The following is a 9817-nucleotide window of genomic DNA, read 5'->3' as shown; positions in this document are numbered from 1 at the left end:
GGTTATCAGTAAGACAGCGTTCCCCAACCTTTTCTGCGCCACGGACCAGTTTATGTCCGACAATATTTTCAAGGACCGGCCTTTAAGGTGTTGAGGATAAATACAACAGAATTAATCCAGTACCGCTATCAAAAAATAAGATTCATTCATAAACAGAGATGGGCAGTAACGCATTACTGTAATCCGATTCCTTTTGTCGAGTAACGAATAAAGTAAGGGATTACTATTGCAAAAAAGGTAATTAGATTACTGTTGTTTTCCTGTAAGCACTCTGTGTTACTGCGTTGCTAAAACCATGATTTTTTTGCGAGAGTGTCTCATGACAATGACGTAAGCGAGTGCGACATTCGTGGCAGATCAACAATGGATAATATAACGAGTGAGGAGAGTATGAGCGTGCAGCGTTTAAAGTGTGGAAGTACTGACCTTACTTTGAGTTTGATTCCATAAAAAGTGACAAAAACATTAGCGTCCGCTGCTCAACTTCTTTTTACAGCAAAAAAAACCTAAACGTCCAAGCAAGCACCAAATACGCTGCCGCTGGAATGTGAAATTCTGCCGGATCCTTCCACTGACCGCTGCGGCACACCTGCACCAGGGCAAACCTCTGCCTGCCCCACTCCTGCTATACAGGTGAAAATAGAGCAACAGGACCGCTGAGTCTTTGATTTTATTTATTTTCTGCTGTGTTTTACTTGCATCTATTTGAAAGAGTGAGTGTAAACACAAAAAACTATTTTATTTTATGTGCTGGAATGTGCAGAAAATAGCTTTAAATGTTAAACAAATTTCTTCCAGTCAGAGAATGTTGCATATTATTAAATTTTTTTTTTTTTTTTTTTTTTTTTTTTTGGCCTGTCCCGTTTGGCTCTTTTGCCATCAGAATTGTTGTCTAAAGGCAAAGAAAGATGCCCAACGGATTTACTTTACCAAACTGACCATCCCAGCCTTGCCGTAATGGTCCATTTGATTCACCTTTTATTGTTTATTTTATTTTCACTTACTGAATACGGGACAGACTTGACTGGGGGAAAGAAGGGGAGAAAGAAAGAGGGAAAGAGAAACAGCTGAGAAGAGGGACGGGGGAGAAGGGCAAAAGACAAAAACCAACAGAACGGGCAGAGAAAAAAAAATGCATATATCAATCACCTGGATCACCTGCTGAGAAAGAAAAAAGAAAGCAAGCAGAAGAGAACAAGAGTAATAGAATAAACAACATCACAATGATATATGGGAATATGACAGTAAATACTAAATGTTAAACATTATTGTGCAGCACATAAGATCAACAGAACACAGTGTGCTTTGAGGTAGGAGCCAAAAAGGGTGTAGTTTGTGGGTGTGATCACCCGTGTGTACACCTGTGAGCATGGACGCGCTTGTTTTTTGTTTTTTAAAAGGTTCCTTCATGTAATAATCTGCTAGAGGGTGTGGGGGGGCCACAGCCCCGTCCTCCAGGGCATGAAGCAGGTGTGGATGAGATCAAAACTCCAGACATCCAGAGGCCCCCAGAACACAAGAGACCAAGGAAGACCAACAGAGGGGCAGCTGCGCCACTGTCCCGGAAAGAGCTGAGGAGAGTCCCAGATGAGGGCTCACTCAGCAGCCGCGGAGCAGAAGCCAGGGGGAGTTGCAGTGACGCGCCCGTGAGCTCCGCCGGCAGCCAGCATATTATTAAATTTTTACTTGATGCATAAAGTTAAAAGATTAAAACTAATAAAACAAGTTTCGTTTTAAAAAGAGACTTTTCCATTTGATTACATTTTGTATGATGGATTATGTAGAAAAAGTAGAATTTGGCTGAAAGATCTATCGCTTTATTACCTATTTAGGGGATAAATCATGTTTTAAAAAGTAACTAAGTAACTAATTACTTTTGAAAATAAGTAATCAGTAAAGTAATAGGATTACTTTATTTCAGGAAGTAACTTGACCAACACTGTTCATAACATACAGAAAAAGGCCCAGGAATCAGAGTTAACGATAAAAAATAACGATAAAACCCTGAAAACCATAAATTTCACACCTGAGCCTCAACTGCTCGCGGCCCGGTACCAAATGACTCGTGGACCGGTACCGGTCCATGGCCTGGGGGTTGGAGACCACTGCGGTAAGGCACAGGCTGGAAAACAGGTTAGCTACATGGCAGGGGAAAAAAAGACAAACCGACAATTTACACAGTTGACTGAAGAAAAGGAAACAGTTGGGAGCTGTGCATACGAGTAAAAGTACAGGAGACAAATAATTAAAACCAATTACAAATATATAAAAAAAAACAACCTTGAAACAAAGGAGGTAACAAGCAAAACATAGGAAGACAACAACATAGAAAAAGTATAAAAAATATGAAGACAAGAAGGAATATAAACATCAATGATGTCAGTAGACTGGCATCTTGTCCCTGCCTTTTGTCCAGTGACAGCTGGGACAGACTCTGGGCCCTCCGCTTCCCTGAACTGAATAAGCAGTTAAGAAAACAGAAATACAACACAAGAACACAGAACATGATAATACTAAAATAAATAAGGCTGTTGATGTTTTTAATTGATTTTCTATTAACCTCACTTTCACTGAGCCATCCTTTCTGCCGCCAAGTATGAATTCAGATGGAAAAGTGAAGGCTTGATTGCACAGAAACAGAAAGAGTACAGCACTCTAACTGTTGGTGCTTTTCTCCATGTAATAGTAATAATAATAAAGTATACTTTATTGATCCCCGTGGGGAAATTCCTCTCTGCATTTAACCCATTCACTCAGTGAAGCAGTGGGCAGCCATTGGGCACCCGGTGAGCAGTGTGTAGGGGCGGTACCTTGCTCAGGGGTCCCTCAGGGTAGCCGTTCAGTGGATTCTGTAAATATCAACACTTCACTGAGTTCTTTTGATTCCTCAGAGGCATCTGATGGAAGACAAAACACTGCTCAGTAGACTATTTAACACTTTATTACTTCAAGAAGGGAGACACGCTGCCGCGGATCTCAAAATGGCAGTGTGCCCCTAACAGTTTTATTACAGAAGCTTTCTCATTCTAGTCTAAACAACAGTGTCTCAGTAACTTTCCACTAGAGATGGTCCCCTCTTATCTACATTTTCCCAGGCAAGCGTGAGCGAGAGTCTGCAGCTTTCAACTCCCCAAGGACACATGGTCTAAGTCCTTTATTTTTCAGGGCTGTGTCCACTTAATATTACACTATATACCTTTATAACACTTATTATTAAAAAAGCATAGCATTATTGAGGCACTGCAGATTATTTCATCCCAACAATTCAAACCCCCAACCTTCCGATCATGCGGCCACCATTCTACCTACTGAGCTATCCCTGCCCCGTGTGCTACAGCTGAAGTGGTTGATGCTGGAACAATTAAAGTTACTGGGAAAACAACCTGGCAAGAAGTGAAAAAAAATACCCTGATGCCAGACAAGGTATAAGTGAGGAGGATAAGAGACAGGAACTAAAGTATTAATTTTGGCCTTAGATTTGCCAGGCATGCAGAAACATATTTCTAAAATGTTCAAATTAGCTTTATGTGCAGAGTATTTAAAAAGTCTAAAACACTTAGCGAGTTAAAAGATAATAATGCAGTCTGCTAATGTTGTGCTTAGAGCTTTTATTCTGATGCTCTACAGTGGCTCAACCTGTACACGCCAAAGACATCGAGGCATTCAAGTGTGAATTAAAAATAATCGTAGCACTAAAGGAGAACTCATTAGTATTTATCCCTTGGGGACTATCTGTCAACTCAAGTGAGTTTTATTTATATAGCTTAATATTACAAATTTGCCTCTGGGGCATGTAGTACTGTCAGTTCACAGATTGCCGAGTAAGGTAGGAAAAGTGGATGAAGGTTTATGGGTTATATTTTCTGGTAATTAATATTTCGGTGGAATTTGCATGGAAATTTAGCTCGTGTCACATTTTTGTCTGCAACTGATCCAAGTTGTTGTCAAGATAATTAAGACCTAACTAAAGTGATGGACCACTCTATGGAGTACGAACAGTGTTGTTGAGCGAGAACGTGCAGGCTCAAAGGTGGGGGTGGGAGGGTTAAAGGGTTAATGAAGGGAATAAATTAGTTAAAAAGAAGAAAAAGCAGTGTGTCATCTTGTTTAAAGTCCTTGGCTTAGGCGTGGGGTCATATCCCTCCCCCTGGAGGCTCTTCGGCTCTAAAAAGAGCTGAGTGTTAGGGTTGGATAAACTCAAAGGGAGGAAAGACTCTTCAAATCAGTATGAGCCACAACTATGGGTTCAGTCACCAGGATATAAAATGTAACCAGTGTCCTCTCACGGAGCTAACGAGCACTAGGTTGTGACCTGTGACCCTTAATGTGGTAAAGGTCACTACGCTCATGTGAAATTAAGAGCTATTAACAGACAGGTCATTGCTAATGAGGACCCCTGTCTGGATGTCCGAGGAGCGCTCAGCCTGTGGAATGTGGACTCCTCGTGCGCTCAGGAAAAAGTTATCATAACAAACTCCTGCGAGGCGTGATGAGGTGGTGTTGCAATACACATCACACTGCATTTTAGGAATTCAATTGTGCTCTGTGGGACTTGCAGCGAATGCAGGTTTTGCTCATTACAAACAGCACTAGTTGCATGATAGTAATGCTGTAATGATGAGGAAAAAAAGACAACAAACATCTTTTTCCCTTCAAAGATGAAGCATAGCTTCTGTTTGCCGCAGGACGACAGAAGTCACTCTGATCTGTGATCTGATGAACTGTTCCCTTGATTTCAGAAAACATTTGTGTTGATATTCAGCCTCCAGTGGTTCATTAGTTGTTCTTGTTTTTTTTAAATATTTTCTCCGGTGTTTTTTTTTTATAGCACCAACAGTGGACCATGAATTTTAAGTCTTTGTGGTACACTTATCTCTGTGTACACGAGACTGTGTACACTTGGTCACTACTTTTTTGGTCAGATATTACTGTAGTCTATGAGTCTACAGTAATACTACTGCAATATCCAATGCTTGAGTAGATCCAAGTGAACAATCTGCACTAAGCACAAGGTCCATCACAAGTGAAAGAAATGAGGTCCTGCTGCTGTTGATTAGGTTGGTTCATAACTTATCGTAACTCTTCTCAAACCCCTCTAAATAAACAAAAACATTTCCCTTTTTATGAATGATTATTAAACAGCTTTCATGCCAGGTATGAACAGTGCTCCAAGGCCTAAGTAGCAAAACAAAATTATCACATGGCTAATTAGCATATCATTACATAATACACATTACCAACCACTGTTATTTATACTATATATGAGATACTTGCTGTATACTTTCTCAAATTGCACTCCCGAATATAAAAAATGGTTTAACAGAGTCTCTTTTGAACAAAGTATTTCCTCACAGCTTGGTTACTGTTAGCTCCCTACAGCTGGCTACAGTAATAATGGAATCCCTCCTTTTCTCAGTCATGGTTGTCACGTAATTCCCCTGATGTGTTTTTGTTACATAGTCTCACAGTTTTGTGCAGGGTGGCTGCAATTAACTTTAACAACATGTAGCTATGATCAACGCCTTGATGACTAATGTAATAAGAGCTTACCAAATGTGGCAGCAGCTCAGACAGCCCGTGTACGTGTCTCGGTCTCAGAACCATTACACCCCTACTCTTGGTGGAGCATCATGTTCCAGCCAGTGTGGGTGTTGTTTGGCCTATTTCAAGCCCACACTGACGTTTCCTTTTGGGTTCCTTTTTCTTTGACAATGTTTCATACGTGTCATATTGCATGTTCAGCTAATACAGTACTGTTCGAAAGACTCGAACGAGCGATTTCTCATTTCTCATAAATACTTTGCTAGAAAAATGGGAAATAGGTGCAGCGATTTATTGAAACATGCAAACATACATGAAAATACAGTATATAAAGCAGACTTTGTGCAATTTTAACAAGCGTGAAAGTCGATATTTGATATGACCATCTTTATTTTTCAACACATCCTGAACTCTCTGAGGCTTTCTTGTAATTATTTTTTCTTTAGTCTTCAGGAATAGTTCTCCAGGCTTTTTCAAGGACATCCAAAGCTCTTCTTTGGATGTTGGCTGCATTTTCTTCTGTTCTCTGTCAAGATGATCCCACACTGCTTCAATAATATTGAGGTTCGGCCTCTGGGGACGTCATTCCATTACTGATAGGGCTTCATTCTGTGCTTTTTCGATCCATGTATGCTTTTACTTTAATGGCAGTATATTTGGGATCACTGTTATGCTATTAAAACAAAAAAACAAAACAAATCAAGAATCAAGCAATTGCCAGATACTTTCCAGTTGTTATTTCATGGTGGATCCTTCTACCACCTGCTGAAACGCAAACTCAAACCATGACAGAGCCTGAACTGTGTTTTGGCTCCAGACACTCACTGCTGTACCTCTATCCTGACCTCCTACTTGTGTATTGACAATGATTTGAACCAAACATTTCACTTTTGGATTCATCACTCTATAAGATCTGTCAGCACTGATTTTCAGTCCAGTTTTTGTGTAATTTGACATACCTCAGCCAAGCTTCCCATCCTTAAGAATGACTTTTTGACAGCCACCCTCCCACTGAGACTATTTCTGATGAGGCTTCAGTGAACAGTAGATAATTCAACTGAAGGGCCAGATGGTTCTCTCAGGTCTGTATCAGGTCTTTGCTGGATTTTCCTCCCCTATTTCTTAAAGGCATAACTTTCACATACTGTTCTTTTACTGTAGATAGTTTATAGGCTTGCCACTTCTTTTTGTCCTCTACTTGTCCACTGACAGGTTGCTAGAAAGAAACTGCATAAAGATACAGTTTAAGACTAGTTCTTTGTACAGTTATCTGTTATGTGGAGACACAATGCTGCGTCATTCTTTGAATTAGGTGTGTTTTTGCACTTGAATGATTCATAGGTCAGTGTTAAGTGGTTTAACAAGAAAGTCCATTGAAAATGAGCAGGTACAAGAACAGAAAAGAAAATGAGCATCGACCTTAAATCTTTTGTCAAAGTTGGGAAAGGTTCACTTGTGGTCCACCCACTTCATATCATTTATGCTCCAGGTAGAGCTGGGCGATATAAGATTTTTTCATATCACGATATGTTTTTTTCATTTGAGGCGATAACGATATATATCACGATATAAGCCAAATAACTATATTTGTAAGATTTAAATGTGCCATTGCTCACAAGTAAAATGTGAAATAATCAGCAGGTTGTTTTGATTTAAATATTTATTTCCCATAATAAGTTCAACAGGGTAGATGTACTTAAGGAACATGAGACTTTTTCAGATAAATAAAGGCAAATATTGCAAACTACACAAAAGGCAGCCGCTAAAGCGTTTAAGTTTCAAAATAGAACAAACGAAACAGACTAAATTGTCAATTCCACTTAGAAACAAAATATGAATTCTAAAAATAAATCTTAGTTTGTTTTACAGAAGAACAGACAAAACTGACTAACTTTTGTCAATATCAAATAAACTGAGAACTAAAAGGAAATTCTCAATCTCTCCTTGTTGTATAGCTTAGCTTTTCTAACAGTTTTAACAGTTACTTTAGTCTGACAAAAGCCGAATGACGAATTAGCGCTTTCAGTCAGAAAGCGATTTATTGTATTTCCAGACTTGCTTTCGGCACAATTTACAGTGCACGCTGCTCTGTTTTTTCAACAGTCTCTGGTCAGTATACTTCGAAAAGACTTTTAGACTAAAAATACATAGACATTAGAGACTGAGATTACCGAAAAGCACCACTGAACGACACAGGAAATCATTCCTGCCTGTGGCCATCTCCCTGTACAACGCATCCACTTAACACACTGTTTGCTGCTACAACTACACATGTTTCTTTTCCAAATATTTATCTATGAGTGACTTATGTATGTATGTATGTATGTATATGTATATATTGTACTATTCTTAGTTAGTGTATTGTCTGTCTTGTCTTAATGTTGGTTTAAAATGGAGCACTGTAACAAAAAATAATTTCCCCCAGGGATCAATAAAGTATTCTGATTCTGATTCTGATTCTGATTCTTCATCAACTTCTTCAGTGATTGGCACAAGGGAGTTAAAGATATACCCTAACTTAAAACAGTTTTGCCTATTTAACTTGTGAGATATCATTATTACGTTTCCTTTTCTCTGAATCATTATTGTGCATCCGTGGCTAAATGCTCCCATATGTGCTGTTCCCAGACCTGGTGTGTCTGTGATTTAATTTTCTCCATGTAAATGTATCTACTTTCTGTGCTGATACGGACTAATTGGATTCGGAGTATCTCATTGTGATTATTTGATTACAGTTCATTACCCTGTGAACTCACACCGCCCTGAGCTGCAGATTTTCAAGCACCAGGAGGTGCTGCCGGTCATACAGGGGTCCATCACTTCCTGTGAGGTCTAAAGTAAGGCAATGATGATGTCTCTCCTTCACTTACTGGTTTGATTTGATAGAGAACACACCAGAATAAGATGATTACGGGTGGGAAAGCAAAGTGAGCGCAGACTGTGTTGTATGTTGATCCTTTTACAAGAACAACTATGTGTTATAATACAGTATAATATAAGGGGAATATAGAAACTGTGGATTGTAGACAGTGGTGGTGATAAAGTTTAAGATGGAGGCTTGCATGGGGCTCTGAGTGACCAGGGTGAGGCAGAGATGTTAGAACTTGGTTGGATTAATACAAGTCCTAAAGGCAGAATGACAGAAGAAGCACACAGAAGGCAGGCGACAGAATGATTGGACTAGAGTAATGATGTCAGCAGTGAGGCTGACAGTGTGGGAAAAAGGAACTGATGATCAGAATAGACTAGCAGACTATCCTAACACCAAGAAATGCCAGCAGATGAGTGATTACAGATCTTCTTTATTGAACTTTTCCTTCAAAGTGTGGTTCTGTGACCTCAGGAAACATTTTCCTTATGACTTTATGGGATCATTCACCAGTTGCTGTCATGGTCTGTAGCTTTTGTGAACTTTAGTTTTAGCTTTTCATTGATAATTTTGAGATTTAGTTTTCTATTTTAGGTTGAGTTTTACTAGTTTGAGTGATTATTCTTGGATTTAAAATTCTGTTATAATTGTGTTCATGTTCACTTGTATTCTTGTATATTTCCTTAAAGTTTTGATGTCAAGACTTTGTTTCTGTGTTAGGTGTTTTCCTGTTTTTTCTATTTGTCCCTTGTCTCTTGGATTTAGGTTAACTTCCCACCTCTTGTCTCAGTGGTCTTGATTGTCTTCAGCTGCATTTTGTCACCCTCCTGTGTTCCAAACCAAATTGCCCTCACGTGTACATATAATCCAGTCTTTGCCTCAGTCTTTGTCACAGTGTCTGTTTGGTCCTTTGTGTGCCTTATGCTCCAGTTCCTAAGTTTGGACTTTGTTCTCTTTGGGCTTCTACACTCAACCTAATTAAAGGTTAGTTTTTCCATTTACCTGTTTGCCCACATACCTGGATATGGGTCCTCTTCCTTTTTTTTTCCCTGTCATATTTAGTAATACAAAGGTCAAATTATGATTATTATTAGAGTCAGGAAGATTTCCTTAGTATACTCATTGGCTAGCCACTGGTGTATCCAAACCTTCATTTAGGTTGAATGCCCAAAAAGAAACTAACAGGTATTCAAATCTAAACATGCAAACTAGGAAGCACATGACAGATACCCAGATGCTATGAGTAAGAACAAACATGAACGACTATTTATACACACTGAGGTCTAATCGGGGAACAGGAAACGGGTTGGGAACAAGCAACAGCTGCTATTAATTAGGACAACCACGGGGGAGGAATCAAAAATCCCAAAAACCCAGGCATATAAGACAACCAACTGTCCCAAAAAA

This window comes from Rhamphochromis longiceps, linkage group LG7 (genome assembly GCF_057381845.1).
Source record: "Rhamphochromis longiceps isolate RC_006_pf linkage group LG7, R_longiceps_female_GT1.1, whole genome shotgun sequence".
NCBI classification, from domain to species: domain Eukaryota; kingdom Metazoa; phylum Chordata; class Actinopteri; order Cichliformes; family Cichlidae; genus Rhamphochromis; species Rhamphochromis longiceps.
The sequence above is the reverse complement of the archived record's forward strand: the minus strand, read 5'-3'. Positions refer to the sequence as shown.